Source organism: Pelophylax lessonae (genome assembly GCF_965119305.1).
Source record: "Pelophylax lessonae genome assembly, chromosome: 10".
NCBI classification, from domain to species: Eukaryota; Metazoa; Chordata; class Amphibia; order Anura; family Ranidae; genus Pelophylax; species Pelophylax lessonae.
Window position 1 is genome coordinate 222,788,679 of NC_138777.1, and position 17,899 is coordinate 222,806,577.

Here is a 17,899-nt window from a genome sequence, read left to right on the forward strand (position 1 = left end):
GTCACCCTTGGTAACCACTGAATCTTCACACAGTTTGAACTCTTATACCATTATCTTCATTGACCCAAGTGGTAGATTATGTGTGCCGGTTACTTGTATTTAGTTACTTTAGACCATACAGAGGCAAAGTTCAAACATTTTACTTGAAGAATAAGTTAACATAATGACAGAAACCATTGACAGTCAATGATAAAGTGGCAACATTTCCTGACATCCCTAGTCCCTAACTTCAGACTTATGGCTGCCCCAGCATACCTGTTCAAGCAAAAGTTCAATATTGGTTGGTTCTATGTCTGGCACCTACTTCCATTTTTGGCAAGATACTGGGCATCCAAGCTCCGGTAATGGCATCAGGCAGGACTGGCAAGGTAGGAAAGGCCTACACCCAACTCCTTCTTCTTTTTCTTCACATTATCTCTTTCCCCCCCTCTCTCTCCCTCTGGGTCCGGACCTCCCTTTTATATCACACAGGACCATTAAGAAAAACCCGGGAATACAGTTAACCCCTGACTTCCCACTGGGGCAGCAGTAACCACTACCCGCCTACATTCTTTATTTAATCACAGGAAAAAATACACAAACAGGACAGTGCTAACGCATTTCAGCCCCCAAAGGCCTTCTTCATAGCAAACTAAACATCAAGCTACTTCCTCTCCACCCTATACGCCTAAGCATTCCCAGGTGGGATAATATATTATTCATTTTTATATAATGTTTTTTTATCTCTTTTTCTTTATTTTTGTACTGTATTTGTTCAGTTTTTTAGATACACATTGACTGCTCTAAATAATAAATGTAGCAGGATTCCCAGCCGGGTGCAACAAAAGTACCTTTGTGCATGTTCCTCCAAGTGTGAGCACTGAGACAATGACCAGTCAGTATCTTTGGGTTATTTGTATTTATTGAGAACTTGGATGGGAGAAGGGAATGAGTGGGATACTCCTTTGGCTCAACGATGCACGAATTGCTAGGGACAACTGGAAAATGCCGATTGGGGCAGACTTGACGCTGGCTAAATGTCGGTCAACGCCGGTTGACGCTGGTTAACGCTGGCTTGCTGCCTGTTAACTCCAAACTGACTTTAGACTGCCTTCTTGCACAAATTAGTCCTCTTTGAGCTCCCTTAAGTACTCCTTGCTGAGGTAGCTACTTGTACTACTGCTGCTCTGCTAAACAATTCAGGGCCCACACCGGCGCCCTCTTCCTCTCACTTATCTTCAGGGGTTAGACACTGGCACCCCCTTTCTCTAATCCTTCTCCACAGGTTAGCTGGCTCCCGGATCCCTCTGTCCTTCTGGAGTGGTCCCCTCTCCTAGGCAGACCCCTGGGCGGTTTTGAGTACTCACATTACTGTTTTTCCCCCAAAACTTCTGCCCAGCAGCTCCACTCAGTCCACAGCTCTCTGGATCCCTCCTCTGCAGCTCAGCTCAACCTTCGTCCTCTAGGCTGACTGCCCAGGACACCTTCACTATCGCTGACAGGAGGAGAGATAGCCGTCACCCTCCTCCATGGACGCGCCAAGACTTGTATGACTGCTGCACTGCTGAACACTTCAGGGCCCGCACCGGCACCCTCTTCCTCTCACTTATCTTCAGGGCTTAGACACTGGCATCCCCTTTCTCTAAGCCTTCTCCACAGTTTAGCTGGTTCCCAGATCCCTCTGACCTTCTGGAGTGGTCCCCTCTCCTAGGCAGACCCCTGGGCGGTTTTGAGTACTCACGTTACTGTTTTTCCCCGAAACTTCTGCCCAGCAGCTCCACTCAGTCCACAGCTCTCTGGATCCCTCCTCAGCAGCTCAGCTCAACCTTCGTCCTCTAGGCCGACTGCCCAGGACACCTTCACTATCGCTGACAGGAGGAGAGACAGTCGTCACCCTCCTCCTGGGACTCGCCAAGTCTCCCTGTCCCCTCAGACCTATAACGCATTCCAGGGTGCATTGCGGAAAACTCCGCCCACTGAGATAGCCATAAGCCCTGGTGTGCTATTGGCTAGGTTTCCTCCACTGTCCAATAAGAGCTCTCATTGGAAACAGTGGTTAGACTCACCAGGCGCAACAGGTCACACCTGGAAGCATGTGACAGCCTAACTAAATGATCAGGCCCCCCTGATTTGCAGACAAGGCCACCCATATGCTTTTTCCTAGCACTTACCTAGGAGGGTGCTACATAAGCCTATATTTTATTACCCACCTGGGAATGCCGAGGCTTATAGAGTGGAGTTTTTAAATAGGTATTAGCTTGATGTTTAGTTTGCACCGGCTAAGGCCTCTCCTGGCTGAAATGCATTAGAAATGTCCTGTTTGTGGATTTTATACTGTGATTAAATAAAGAAGATTGTACAGGAACATGCGATGGTGTCTGTGTATACTCTTGATAAAGTCCCTACTCATGCTGATGCTTACCTTCGCTTCTCTGCATCTCCATTCACCTGCTGGAGCCCTTTGTGATTGCTGGTAATAAAGGAGCATGTGACTCCCCTTTCTGCTACGTTGCAGTGTATGGTGCTCGATCAACCAATTGCCCCCCATGTAAGAGCAGGGGGGCGGTCCTTTTCCCTGTGTAAGCTCCAATACTGAGCATACACATGGCCTTTTAGTCTGGCCTCTGTAGGCAAAGAAGGCAGTGGGGAAAGGTTGGTATCAGCAGGAGGGGGGACAGGTTATCCAGAGGATTTTTCACCTGCCACTGAATAGGGCTCCAGTAAAGAGAACCTGTCATTTTGCCCTGTATGCCAAAGTACGGGTTCATTTAAAGAAACTTCCTATTGATTCCTGTTTCTTAGAAAGAGATAAAGGTATTGGTTTGCAAGTGCACCTGGAAGTGCAGTCGCTGTGAATCTGAGGGGGACAGGGGCGTAACTACAGGGGTTGCAGGGGTTGCAATTGCAACCAGGCCCCATGCTCCAGGGGGCCTGTGCAGCTCCCCTGTACACCTGGATAGGAGGGACGGCGGGGGCAGCATGTAGAGAAATCACTGTCCTCCTTTTTCCTCCTGTAGCTGCAGGAGGAAAATGGAGGAGATTGGTTCCTCGTATGCTGCCCCGGCCACTCCTCCTATCCAGTTCACTTGTGTTCTGCTGTCTCTGGGCCCCTGTGTGCTCCCCTGTCCCCCTTCCCCCCACTGTGCTCCCTCCCCTCTCCCGACGGCTGCTGCAGGGGATGTGTCACAATAGAGAACCAGGAAGGGGTCGGTAAATATGTAATTTACCAGCTCCTTCCTTTTCTGAATGGACAGAGTCATAGTCAGTGACATTGTAAAAAAAAAAAATAAAATGATAAAAAATAATACAATTAAAATACCAAAAAAATAAAAACTACTGACACCAGTGGGTGAACTTCCAGGATCACAAAGGTCACACTTGCGACCGGGGCCCTGGCATTCTACCACCGTGGGGAGGCCCCAAGATGGCAGGAAGGGGCCCACTGCAGAACTTGTGAAAGGGTCCCGCTGCGGGACCGTAATAAAGGGCCCCTGCAATGAGAGTAAAGGGCCCCAGGATCAGTGGGAAGAGCCCCAGGCTTGAAGGGAACCAGCCAGGGGTCCGGGGGGGGGGGCCTTCATGGTTTTTTGTACCGGGGCCCAGAAGGTTCTAGTTATGCCTCTGGAGGGGGACATGCAAGGATAATAAAATACAGCATTTTTGCTTGCACATGATTGGATGATAGAAATCAGCAGAGTTTCCCCTCAGATAGTGCACAGTGGATTTGCCTTTATTAAATAAACCCCTATGCACTTTGCAAAGTGCAGTCGCTCCAGAGCTTAGTAAACGAGATAAAGCTTCACTATGCAAAAAGTACCCAATCACGTGCAAGGAAAAAAAAAAAATAATAATTCATTTTTGCTTACACATGATTGGATGATGGAAGTCAGCAGAGCTTTTACCCATTTACTAAGCTCTGGAGCAACTGTTCTTGCAGGGTGCAACTGTACTTTGCAAAGTGCACAGTCTATTTGCCTTTAGTAAATTAACCCCAAAGCCTGAAACCCAGTGACTGTAAATCACACTTTTCCCCATCCATTAATATTATTAAGATGCGTCTCCCATCTCTCCCGCAGTATGAATGTTGGCCTTCTCCCTGCACCCAGACGAACTGAACTGAATCTGTGATTCTGCAGATGTACAATACTGGGTGAGTTGAATAAGTTACCACTGAAGGTGGTTTATTCTTCGATGTATGGAAATAAGTATTGATTGGTTTTAGTTCTAAGGTAAAATGCTTCTTAAAAATTGTTGTGAATTGATTTGCTGGAGGCAGGAGGCTTCATTTTGTTCAGCCGGTTTTCATATTCCGAGTGGCAGCTGATGAGTTGGTGGTCATGTGATCTGTTACAACTGGCCAGTTAATGACAGGTCACCTGACTAATTACATGCACCAATTTTACGACAGATCATGTGACCTGTATGAAGGGGAATGGGAGATCGTGTACCACATAAGTGATCACAAGGGTCACTCAAAGAGAAAGTGGCAGTTGGCGGGAAATGCCATGGCAATTAATCGCTAGCAGTCACTACATGTGCAGTTGCATGTAGCAGCAATTTCTTACATTTGGATCATTGTACAACCAATAGCAATTATTCAGTACTATATTTTAAATGCCATATGTAGTGATCCCCAGTGCTGGGACAAGGTCATCCAGCGCCCATGGCACAGATGCAAAACTGTGCCCCCCCATTTCCCTTAGGATTACAATTAGCAGTGATGCCGCTGTCACTACTCCTGTCCAGCGCCCATGGCACAGATTCCAAACTTTGCCCCCCCCCTTCCCTTAGGGTTAGTATTACAATTAGCAGTGATGCCGCTGTCACTACTCCTGTCCAGCGCCCATGGCACAGATGCCAAACTGTGCCCCCCCTTCCCTTAGGGTTAGGATTACAATTAGCAGTGATGCCGCTGTCACTACTCCTGTCCAGCGCCCATGGCACAGATGCTAAACTGTGCCCCCCCTTCCCTTAGGGTTAGGATTACAATTAGCAGTGATGCCGCTGTCACTACTCCTGTCCAGCGCCCATGGCACAAATGCCAAACTGTGCCCCCCCCCCTTCCCTTAGGGTTAGGATTACAATTAGCAATGATGCCGCTGTCACTACTCCTGTCCAGCGCCCATTGCACAGATGCCAATCTGTGCCCCCCTCCTTCCCTTAGGGTTAGGATTATAATTAGCAGTGATGCCGCTGTCACTACTCCTGTCCAGCGCCCATGGCACAGATGCAAAACTGTGACCCTCCCCTTCCCTTCGGGTTAGGATTACAATTAGCAGTGATGCCGCTGTCACTACTCCTGTCCAGCTCCGGTGCAAGGATTTTTGCCGCCCTAGGCAAAATAAAAATTGCTGCCCCCCCATATGCTCTACCCCCCATCCCAAGTTGCTGAAGGGGTGAAAACCCCTTCAGTGACTTACCTTGGTGCTGGGTCAGGCTCCGCCCACTCTCCTCCCCCGCAGGCTGACCTGCGCACATGCATTCGACCTCCCCATAGTAAAGCATTATTCAACACCATCCATGCTGGGGGGGGGGGGGGGGGGGGGAGGCCTGCGCTCTGTCCTTGTCTTCATCCCAAACTCAGTAGGTCATCAGTGGGGACCTTTTACTTCTCTTCACCAGGAATCCTTTAGGCATGTCTGTGGCAGAAGCGGTGCAGCCTTTTTACGGGGCATGAGAGCGGCCAGGGGGGCAATTGCCCCCCTGCCTCTTAGCCCAGTCCTCCCCTGTCCAAATGGTACCTACAGTACATCCTAAATTATATAGTAAATAAAAAAAATGTGGAGGAGCTAGAGGATTTTCTTGGTACCCATAAACACACAACAAAGTATAAAATCAAAGGTATTTTATTACAAAAAAAAAAAATAGCAGCAAAACAAAAATATTGTACTACAAAGTGAAAGTGTGCATTAAATGCAAGAAAATCCTCTAGCTCCTCTCCATTTTTTTATTTACTAAAGCAAAAAAAAAAAAAGCACCATCATTTTGCATAAAAAAAAAAAAAAAAAAAACATCCCTGGCCCTTTCCAGAAACGCAGTGGCTGAAAAAAGCATGGATGTAAACGTGTCCCACAGGAAACCATGTTACATGAACTGTAGTGCGTTTCTGCAAAAAGCACAAAAAAAAAAAAAAACACGTAGGTGTGAACCAGGCCTAATGCCCCATACACACGTGCAGATTATCTGCAGACTTTTGTCTGCAGACTTACCTTTTCTATGTAGTGCAAGGGCCTGCCGGATTGCATACAAATTGAAAGTGTTTAGGTTTGACCTCATATTATATGGTTTTGGTAAGTCTGCAGACAAAAGTCTGCAGATAATCTGCACGTGTGTATGGGGCATAAGGGTGACATTTTGCTATTAAGTGGGAAAAAAAATGAAATAAAAAATAAATAAATTAAAAAAAAAAACAGCATGTTAACCTCTTCCGGATCGCTCGCTGCAGATATACTGAGGCAGGCAGCCCCTCCTGCGCGAAATTACGTAGCTGTACGCCGGTCGCGCGCCTGCAGCTAGGGGGCGGGGACTCCCATGCGCGGGGCAGGAGGCTCCGATTGCCGCCTGACACCCGCGATCGCTCCCTGCTGAGAGAGAAGAATGGTTGGCTGTTGTAAAACACAGCCGACGGTTTATCTCTCTGGAATGATAACAAGAGTGCCTGTGATCCTTCTATATGGGAACACAGGTCTCTATGATCATTTCACAAGCCCATCCCCCCATACAGTTAGAATCACTCCCCTAGGCTTACATTTAACCCTTTGATTACCCACAGTATTAACCCCTTCCCTGCCAGTGTCATTATACAGTAACAGTGCATATTTTTAGCACTGATTACTGTAGTAATGTCACTGGTCCCCCCAAAAGTGTCAAAAATGTCAATTAGGGGTCCCATCTATCCGCCGCAATGTCGCAGTCCCACTAAAAATCGCTGATCGCCGCCATTACTAATAAAACAAAAAAAAACAATAAAAATGACATAAATCTTTCCCGTAGTTAGTAGACGCAATAACTTTTGCGCAAACCAATCAAAATACGCTTATTGCAATTTTTTTTTACCAAAAATATGTAGCAGAAAACAAATTGGCCTAAAATATTAAAAAAACTAGATTTTTACATTTTTTTTTTTTTTTTTTTGGGGAATGTTATATAGCAGAATGTGAAAAAAAAAAAAATATATATATATATTTTTTTTTTTTCAGAATTGCCGCTCTTTGTTTGTTTATAGCTCAAAAAATAAAAATCGCACAGGTGATCAAATACCACCAAAAGAAAGCTCTATTTGTGGGAAAAAAAGGACAGTGATTTATTTTTATTTTTTTTAGGTACAGCATTGCACAATCGCGCAATTGTCCGTTAAAGTAACGCAGTGCCGAATCGCAAAAAATGGCCTGGTCATTAAGGGGGGAATGTTATATAGCAGAATAATGAAAAATATTGTTTTTTTTTTTTTTTTTTCAGAATTGTTGCTGTTTGTTTATAGCGCAAAAAATTAAAATCACACAGGTGATCAAATACCACCAAAAGAAAGCTCTATTTGTGGGGAAAAAAGGACATCAATTTTTTTTTTTTTTTAAGGTACAGTATCGTACGACCGCACAATTGTCAGTTAAAATAACGCAGTGCCGAATTGCAAAAAATGGCCTGGTCATTAAGGGGGCAAATCCTTCCGGTCCAGAACTGGTTAATTATTGTAAAAAAAAAAAAAAAAAAACCACACAAGCTTCAGAAGCTGACAAACATCACCCAATACAATCATTGCTTTTCTACATCTTCCATGTGCCCAAGATTGGCATTTGATGCCGCACATTGACATGGATGCAGATCAGTGTGTGCTCTCATCTGTTAATGTTTCAGTTTGTCTATTTTTGCGCTATTACATTATCTTAAATAATCATTGACGCCCTTCGCTTCTTTGGTGAAATATTTATTTATTTATTTATTTTTATATTGCACTTGTTTAGCCTATTCAGCTGTTTTCCTAAGAAACATCTCAATGATACTTTATTTCCCGGCTAATCCCCTTCAGCATGAAATCCTTCTTTCAGCTCTCAGCATCTTCATCCTTGCTGGCACCTCGCTTATCCATCTGTCTACACTTCAGCTTGTAGAAGACGCTGCAGCTGGAGCCGTCCTGTACACCTCAATACACACCTCTCTGTCAAATCTTTTGTGGGAAAAGCCTTGGCGTTCTTTTCCTCCTTTCCAGTAAGCGTCTGAATTGGTGGGCCAGCAGGGTGGCTCAGCGGTTAGCACCAGGGGCAAGGCATCGCTGTGGGTCTTGCATTGGTTGCAGCTTCATTCAGGGCCACTGATAGGGGGGGCGGGGGAGGGACCGTAGGTTGTACAGGGGCCCCGTGATTTCTAACAGCAGCCCTGGCTACAATAATTACATGGATGGAGTTGGCAGGATTGATAATCTAAAAAGTAAAGACTGTTCGCTCAACAAAATTGTGGCCCATTTACATCTTTGCCGTGAGTTATTGCGCGTTACGTTTGTGGTTTAACATGCATTGCGTTAAAGTGGAAAATTCTAAATGAAAAGACTGACAACTCCTCCTTACGTGACCCTTTTTTTTTCTTTGTATCAGGATGCAGTACCATGGACTGCCACACGTTGCAGTGTGCTACAATGCAGGTGTATTGGGGTGCGGGTCAAAATGAATGGCACCGGGTAGCCCCCCCCCCAGGACTTGCTAGTAATTGTTGCCCTGAAAATATAAAGGCTGCCCGTCCCCAGGTACTCTCTATGGACCCCTCCAATGCACTTCAAAATATTCAAAATGCCGAAATCAGCATTTACTGTCACTTTTTTCAAATCGGCGCCATTAGCAGCCAAGAAAAAACGGAAGTGACGTCACTTCCGGGTTACTACATCGGAGACCCGATCAAAGCCGAATCCTTTTTTTTTTGGGACTCCATGCCGGTGTGTTGCTCAGGTCTTCGGTGGGACGAGAGACTCGGGCAGAGCCGCAGAAGGCGGCGGGAGGGGGGGGGGGAGACATCCCCTCCCTCTCGCTAGGCTAACAGCTGAGCGGCTGTTATCTCCTGAAAGCCGACCGCCGGCTCTAAAGAACGGTACCGGGGTGATGCCTGCAGCTGCATATCATCCCGCTACAACCACTTCTCCAAGCTGATGTGCAGGTACAGGGACAGGTACAGAGACAGGGACAGTTACAGGGAAAGGTACAGGTACAGGTACAGGGACAAGTACAGGTATAGGTACAGGGACAAGTACAGGGACAAGTACAGGTACAGGGACAAGTACAGGTACAGGGACAAGTACAGGGACAGGTAACGGGACAGGTACAGGGACAGGGACAGGTACAGGGACAAGTACAGGTATAGGTACAGGGACAAGTACAGGGACAGGTACAGGGACAAGTACAGGTACAGGGACAAGTACAGGGACAGGTAACGGGACAGGTACAGGGACAGGGACAGGTACAGGGACAAGTACAGGTATAGGTACAGGGACAAGTACAGGGACAGGTACAGGGACAAGAACAGGGACAGGTACAGGGACAAGTACAGGTACAGGGACAGGTACAGGGACAGGTACAGGGACAAGTACAGGGACAGGTAACGGGACAGAGACAAGGACAGGGACAGGTACAGGGCAGGTACAGGGGCAGGGACAAGTACAGGTACAGGGATAGGTACAGGTATGTCGGTTTGTTGGAAGTGGTTAATTAAAGTGATTGTAAAGTCTTGTTTTTTTTATTTTAATAAAAATAATAAACATGTTATACTTACCTCCTCTGTGCAGTTGGTTTTGCACAGAGTGTCCCAGATCCTCCTCTTTTCCGGTCCCTCTTCGGCTCTCCTGGCCCCTCCCTCCTGTTGAGTGCCCCCACAGCAAGCAGCTTGCTATGGGGGCACCCGAGCCGAGCTTCAGCTCCGTGTATCTATTCAGACACAGAGCTGCATCCCGGCCCCACCCCCTCATTGGCTAACTGACTTTGATTGACAGCAGCGGGAGCCAGTGGGGCCACTGCTGTGTCTTAGCCAATGAGGAGGGGAGTCCCGGACGGCTAAGACAGTCGTAGATATCGCTGGATGGAGAGGGGGATATGGAGGTAAGTATGAGGGGGGGGGGGGCTGCTGCACACAGAAGGCTTTCTATCTTAATGCATAAGATAAGATAAAAAAAACCTTCTGACTTTACAACCCCTTTAAGAGCACTAAGTGTAATTTCTGTCTGCTGCCTCCTTCCTCTGCTATATGCATGAATCACTTCTGAAAAGTTTCAGAAAAGGTGACGGGACAGAAAAATGCAGGGGCAGACTACCAACTTTTAGCCCAGGGGGCAAGTACAAACCAGAGGCCCATTGCGCAGCGACTCTGCCCCGCTCCCACTCTCTCTCTTCCCATCCTCCTCCTGACCCCCATTCCAGGCTGAAGCTCTGCTCCAGGTACTCTCTACTCACCGGCTGAATCCGGGTTCCCAACCTGGCCAGCAGAGGGCAGTTGAGGAAGCTGGGACAGCTCGGTTGGGGCTGGCCAGGGCAGAAGAGTCTCCAGTGGGGCATGGAACCGGCCTCTGCTCAGACACAGGTTACACCATCCATGCTGGGGAGGAGGCCTGCACTCTGTCCTTGTCTTCATCCCACACTCAGTAGGTCAGTGGCAGGGACTTTTTACTTCTCTTCACCAGGAATCCTTTAGGCATGTCTGTGGCAGAAGACATGCCTTACAAGACACCAGAGCGGCCCAGGGGGCAATTGCCCAGTGCCCCCTGGCCCAGTCCTGCCTTGGGGAGATGTTATTCTCACCTAGGCAAGAAAGTGAGTCCTGCAAATAAGTTTTTTTGCGGAAAAAACTTTTAAAATCCAATTGTGTAAGGTTAACTTTAAGGGGGAAGGGCTATCACAAAGTGGACAAGCCCTTTAAAACGCCTTTTTTTTTTTTTTCTTTAGCACTCCGCTCTTACAGACAATTACCTCCTACCTGACACGCGGTTAATCTCAAAGCAGCAAACTCATTACGTGCTCGGTTCAGGCGTCTCCCTCTGAGTTAACACGTCCGCTAAACGCTGTCAGTTCCGCCGAGACGTTTCAGTTAGGGCTTGAAATCTGGATGAAGAGAGGCACTCGACGCCGCGATCAAACGCCGCGGGAGGGAAGACGTATATATTTATCTATACGTCGACCCTCAGCCGTCCGGGACTGGGAGACGGCGGTGGAATCGCAGAGAGGGAATTTTTAATGCTGTCACATCACAGAATGTCACCCCGCTAAAGAGATTCCACCGCTGCTGCTTCGCCCTGATAGCATTATGCGTTGCAGAAATTAATTTTGCATAGTGCACAATTCACGGGGGCCGATGACCACCTTGTTTAAAAACTGCTTACCTCCCCAGTCTGCGGATTTCCTGAGTCCGTCTCTTTTTTATTTTTGTACTTTTGATTTTTTTTTTTTTTGCCGGGTTTTTATACCGCAGTCAGATTTGAATTTGCTATTTTATTCTCACCTCCTTAGTAAAAAAAAAAAAAATCCTTTTATCACACAATGGGTAATTTATATCCATTACAACCCTTTCAATCGTATTCAGCGGGCCTGTCAGTGCCTTTGGCACAGTAATGATTAATGCGATCTAATAATAGGCTGCCATTATAATACCTTAGTAAAACATGTACCAACATCCCATTCACATCCACCAAATTCATAGCTTCCTATAACATTGGCGCTGAAAGACAGGATTACTGTTTTGCAGGGCCCGCTACCCCCTTCCGTCGCTGCGTTAACAAATTAAATTTACCCTCGCCGCTACTTGCGTGAGGCTTGTTGGAGTCTGTCTCAGGGTTAAAGGGGATTTCCAACGTTACCTGATGTAAACCTTCGAAATAACTGAAAGATAACATTGTTGCAGGGGTTGACTGGGGGGGGGGGGGATTAAATGTCACCAAAAAGGTCAGACAGAAAATAGACATTTGATAGCAAGAATAATTTAAAATAAAGAACCATCAGAGTGCAGAACTGAACTGTAGAACCATAGACCTCCTAAGGGGTTCATAGACCTGGTATAGGGTCAAAAGTCCTGGTATGGGGACAGTAGACTTGGTACAGGAGCCATAGACCTGCTAAGGAGTTCATAGACCTGGTAAGGGGTCAAAAGTCCTGGCATGGGGACAGTAGACTTGGTACAGGAGCCATAGACCTGCTAAGGAGTTCATAGACCTGGTAAGGGGTCGAAAGTCCTGGTATAGGGACATTATCATTGGTACAGGAATCATAGCCCTGCAAAGGAGTTCATAGACCTGGTAAGGGGTCAGAGTCCTGGTATGGGGACAGTAGACTTGGTACAGGAGCCATAGACCTGCTAAGGAGTTCATAGACCTGGTAAGGGGTCAAAAGTCCTGGCATGGGGACAGTAGACTTGGTACAGGAGCCATAGACCTGCTAAGGAGTTCATAGACCTGGTAAGGGGTCGAAAGTCCTGGTATAGGGACATTATAATTGTTACAGGAATCATAGCCCTGCAAAGGAGTTCATAGACCTGGTAAGGGGTCAGAGTCCTGGTATGGGGACAGTAGACTTGGTACAGGAGCCATAGACCTGCTAAGGAGTTCATAGACCTGGTAAGGGGTCAAAAGTCCTGGCATGGGGACAGTAGACTTGGTACAGGAGCCATAGACCTGCTAAGGAGTTCATAGACCTGGTAAGGGGTCGAAAGTCCTGGTATAGGGACATTATAATTGTTACAGGAATCATAGCCCTGCAAAGGAGTTCATAGACCTGGTAAGGGGTCAGAGTCCTGGTATGGGGACAGTAGACTTGATACAGGAACCATAGACCTCCTAAGGAGTTCATAAACCTGGTAAGAGGTCAAAAGTCCTGGTATGGGGACAGTAGACTTGGTACAGAAACCATAGACGTCCTAAGGAGTTCATAGACCTGGTAAGAGGTCAAAAGCCCTGGTATAGGAACATTATGTTTGGTACAGGAATCATAGCCCTGCTAAGGAGTTCATAGACCTGGTAAGAGGTCAAAAGTCCTGGTATGGGGATAGTAGACTTGGTACAGAAACCATAGACCTCCTAAGGAGTTCATAGACCCGGTAAGGGGTCAAAAGTCCTGGTATAGGGACATTATAATTGGTACAGGAATCATAGCCCTGCAAAGGAGTTCATAGACCAGGTAAGGGGTCAAAGTCCTAGTATGGGGACAGTAGACTTGATACAGGAACCATAGACCTCCTAAGGAGTTCATGAACCTGGTAAGAGGTCAAAAGTCCTGGTATGGGGACAGTAGACTTAGTACAGAAACCATAGACGTCCTAAGGAATTCATAGACCTGGTAGGGGGTCAAATGCCCTGGTATAGGGACATTATAATTGGTACAGGAATCATAGCCCTGCTAAGGAGTTCATAGACCTGGTAAGAGGTCAAAGTCCTGGTATGGGGACAGTAGACTTGATACAGGTACCATAGCCCTGCTAAGGAGTTCAAAGACCTAGTAAGAGGTCAAAAGCCCTGGTATAGGAATAGTAGACTTGGTACAGAAACCATAGACCTCCTAAGGAGTTCATAGACCCAGGTAAGGGGTCAAAAGTCCAGGTATAGGGACATTATAATTGTTACAGGAATCATAGCCCTGCAAAGGAGTTCAGAGACCTTGTAAGGGGTCAAAGTCTGGGTATGGGGACAGTAGACTTGGTACAGGAACCATAGTCCTCCTAAGGAGTTCATAGACTTGGTATGGGGTCCGAAGTTCTGATATGGGGACAGTAGACTTGGTAGAGGAGCCATAGACCTGCTAAGGAGTTCATGGACCTGCTAAGGGGTCAAAGGTCCTGGTATGGGGACAGTAGACTTGGTACAGGAACCATAGAACTGCTAAGGAGTTCATAGACCTGGCAATGGTCCATAGACCAGGTAAAAAGTCCAAAATCCTGGTAACGGATTCAAAGACCTGTTAAGGTGACCATGGACCTGGTAAGAGTTAAAACATGCTGGTATGGGGTCAGTAGATATAGTGCAGGAACCATAGACATAAAAAGGGTTTCACAAACCCGATAAGGGGTTCATACAACTGGTAAGAGGTCCATAGGCCTGTTAAGGGGGTCATAGACCTGGTAAGTTGCCATAGACCTGGTTAGGGGATAAACATTCTGGTATGCAGGCATACACCTGCTAAGACCTGGTAAGGGTTCAAAAGACCTAGTAAGGTAACCCTGAGACAGAGTCTATCTCAGGTCTAAATGTTTTTTTTTTTTTTACATTACCTTATGTGACCCTTGTAATAACTGAACAATAATATTGCAGAACCATAGGTTTTCATGCTATCGGCCTTTCCCTGGGACTCTGCCGCACCCCACCTTAGTGCTTACTGTTTTTTCCCACTGGTTGGTGGGCAGGTAACTCATGCAATGCAGTGAGGCTTCATTCGTTTATGTTAGATGCCTATGAGCAGAAAGATGTGAGTAATGCTGGTGTGATTTCTCACAAGCCAGCAATGCATTGATATTGCTGATCCATAATTAACTTTTAGTTTTTGAACAGTTCATACTGCCCTGCTGCACACTGCATGTGGACAGCTTAAATGATGCAGACTGCTCCTGCTGCACTATCCATGGCATATTAATATATACTGTGTATACAGTATATATATATATATATATATATCTATATCTATAGATAGATATATATATATATATATATATATATATATATATATATACAGTATATATATATATACAGTATATATATATATATATATATATATATATATATATATATATATATATACTGTATATAAATAGGGAACAGGGATGGGTAGATCAGAATCCAGACATATATCGTATTAAACCCAATTTATGATTAAGAATTAAAGGAGTGTAGAAGGGAACTGCTAAGAGATTTCTTAGACTTGCTAAGGGGTCCATAGATTTGCTAAAGGGTCCATAGACCTGGTAAGGTGAACATAGATCTGATAAAGGGACTATAGATATGATAAAGGAACTATAGAGCTGGGTAGGGGAACATAGACATGCAAAGAGGTCAGTAGTTTTGGTATAGGGATCATAGGCTTTCAATGAGAACCATGGCCTGCTAAGAAGTTTATAGACTCGCTAAGGGGTCCATGAACCTGCCAAGGGAGCCATAGACCTGGTAAGGGGACCATAGACCTAGTAAGGGGTCAATACATCTGGTAAGGGGTACAGGGACCATAGACCTTGTACGGAAACTTTAGGTCTTGTATTTGAACTGGTAAGGTGAACATAGACCTGCTGAGGGGACCATAGATTTGGTAAGGGAAACATACATCTTGTAAGGGGAAAAAGAAACAAAGAAAGGGCGCACCGACCTAGCGCATTATCCTCAATAATTGGCTTTATTTGTGCAACATATGAAATGGCTACTCACAAACACAGGTGTAAAAATGATCATAACAAGCTCAGTTGCTCCAGTGTCAGGAATAGTCCATATGAAAGTCCATAATCTGATGAGATGACGGCTGAAGCGTTTCGAGGCTCAGCCTCTTCCTCAGAGGGTGGCTCTGAGGAAGAGGCTGAGCCTCAAAATGCGTCAGCCGTCATCTCATCAGATTATGGACTTTCATATTTCATGTTTCTTTTTGCCTCTAGTACCGTTGACCAAGACGCCAGCTGTAAGTCCCGTGGGGAGTGTGGTCGGGGAGCTTGGATTCTAAGCGCAGGAGAAGGGTGGTATCACCTTATTGTTTTGGATCTTGTAAGGGGACCATTGTCCTTTTACATGGGCCATTGACAAGATAAGGCATTCATAAACTTAAGTAAGAAATACATAGACCTGTTACTAAAACAATAAACCTGGTAGGGGGACCAAAAGCATGGTGAAGTGTCCATATACTTAGGGAGAGAACCCTAAATCTGATAAGTGGAGTATAGACCGTGTAAGGGAATCATAGACCTAGTACTGGAACCATAGACTTATTAAGAGGACCGTAGACCTGGCAAGGGGACAGTAGACTTGGAAGAGAATCATTGACTTGGTAATAGGTCCATAGGTTCTAAGTAAGGGGTCAATACATCTAGTAAGGGATCATTACTCCAGGTACAGGGACCATAGACTTGGTACGGAACCTTTAGGCCTTGTATTTGAACTGGTAAGGTGAACATAGACCTGCTAAGGGGTTCATAGATCTGCTAAGGGGTTCATAGATCTGGTATGAGGTCTGTGGATCTTGTACAGGGATCCATAAGACTCTTTACCGCTTTTGCTTCAAGTTGAAATCTGTTGAAATAAACCAGGCCATCCAATGGGTAGGTCAGTTTTCCCAGATACCCTTGAATATTTCCAGTCTTGGTTTGAGCAAACCAATTCACTCTCATCTTCTCCTATTCTGCGCTTTCTATTTAATTTCAGCAGCCAGCACCAGTGCTCCCACTGTCAGACTAATTTGAAATGTCATCTGGTATGCCATGTATGATGGGTGTTTAATGTAAAGAGTGATTACCTACAACACAGTTTTTTTCAGTTAATCTACACATACTGTAAAGTCTACACTTTTATTTTTTAAATTTTTTATTTTTTCTTGTTGTCATCGTGAGTCATATTTATCATTCTATATTTTGTCTGCTTCTGCTTTGGAAGGTTACAGGCTGTTTTTACTAAAGAACCATCCTTCAGATGAAATAGTATTTAGTAATTCCAGACTCTGCACATTTATATGAATATCTATTTCAGCCCCCTCTTCGGTTTATTATTTTTGAAGCGGCGAAGCTGAGACGATGATTCCTTGCATCCAGAGTCCATTTGTTCTGTGAAATCCATATTTATGTCCTGATTGAGCTGCTATTGAGCTTTCTGTCCTATATTAGTATGTTTTGTTTATGGTCTTCTATGCGCATATCAATTTATCTATTAACCTGGTGTATATATTTTATTATTTTTTGGCCTACGCCATAAATAAAACTCGCATTGTCCGTGTATTGGGAAGTATATTGACATTGTCCGCACTTGATTAATCTCAAGGTGAGTCCTCACATGCAGATGAAGTATAAAGGAAATTCAAGGAACCTTCTAACATTTGTTAAAGGAAAAGTCCACTTTAAAAAAAGTGTTTTGTACACCCTAATAATGAACTTCCCTTATTTGTTCCATTTTGATTTGTTGAATATGCCATTGATAGTTCTTTGTTTTATCTGTTCAATACTTGTTGATCCTGCCAGAAGTCTTATGTGCTGATAAGTTCCTGTATTTGTATCAGTTGTTCCCAGCTTTCTCTGTTGGGTAATTGGAGATGAGCGCCCAGTGTCCAGAAAAAAATCTCACTTGATGATTTTTATATTCATTTTTCGAAGATAAAAGTATACAAGTGGAGCCAATGCGTTTCGGAGAAATTACCTCCCCCTTCTTTAGGGCTGTAGCAGGGCTGCCTCTGCTCCACAAAATGCCAGCATGTTGCAGAGCCACTGATTGTATATACACTATATTACCAAAAGTAATGGAACGCCTGCCTTTACACGCACATGAACTTTAATGGCATCCCAGTTTTAGTCTGTAGGGTTCAATATTGAGTTGGCCCACCCTTTACAGCTATAACAGCTCAACTCTTCAACTCTTCTCTTCCCCAAGGTTTAGGAGTGTGTCTATGGGAATATTTGACCATTCCTCCAGAAGCGCATTTGTGTGGTCAAGCACTAATGTTGGACAAGATGGCCTTGCTTGCAGTCTCCACTCTAATTCATCCCAAAGGCGTTCTATCAGGTTGAGGTCAGGCCAGTCAAGTTCCTCCACCCCAAACGTGCTCATCCATGTCTTTATGGATCTTGCTTTGTACACTGGTCCAAATCATTTGGTGGAGGGGGGATTATGGTGTGGGGTTGTTTTTTCATGGGTTGGGCTTGGCCCCTTGGTTCCAGTGAAGGGAACTCCTAAGGCGTCAGCATACCAAGACAGTTTGGACAATTTCATGCTTCCAACTTTGTGGGAACGGTT

General features: G+C 45.4%; 1 protein-coding gene across 5 annotated transcripts in view; it reads left to right on the top strand.

The window, feature by feature from the left end:
• The window catches only part of ZNF536 (zinc finger protein 536), a 628,548-nt gene that overhangs the window by 178,888 nt on the left and 431,761 nt on the right, over positions 1 to 17,899 (top strand). For 4 of the 5 annotated variants that reach the window (XM_082270639.1, XM_082270638.1, XM_082270642.1 and 1 more), the window contains one exon: positions 4,056 to 4,129. The exons of the other annotated variant lie outside the window; for it this stretch is intronic. The gene's annotated coding sequence lies outside the window, so the exon portion shown is untranslated. The remainder of the gene's footprint in view (positions 1 to 4,055; positions 4,130 to 17,899) is intronic. 5 annotated transcript variants of the gene reach the window in all.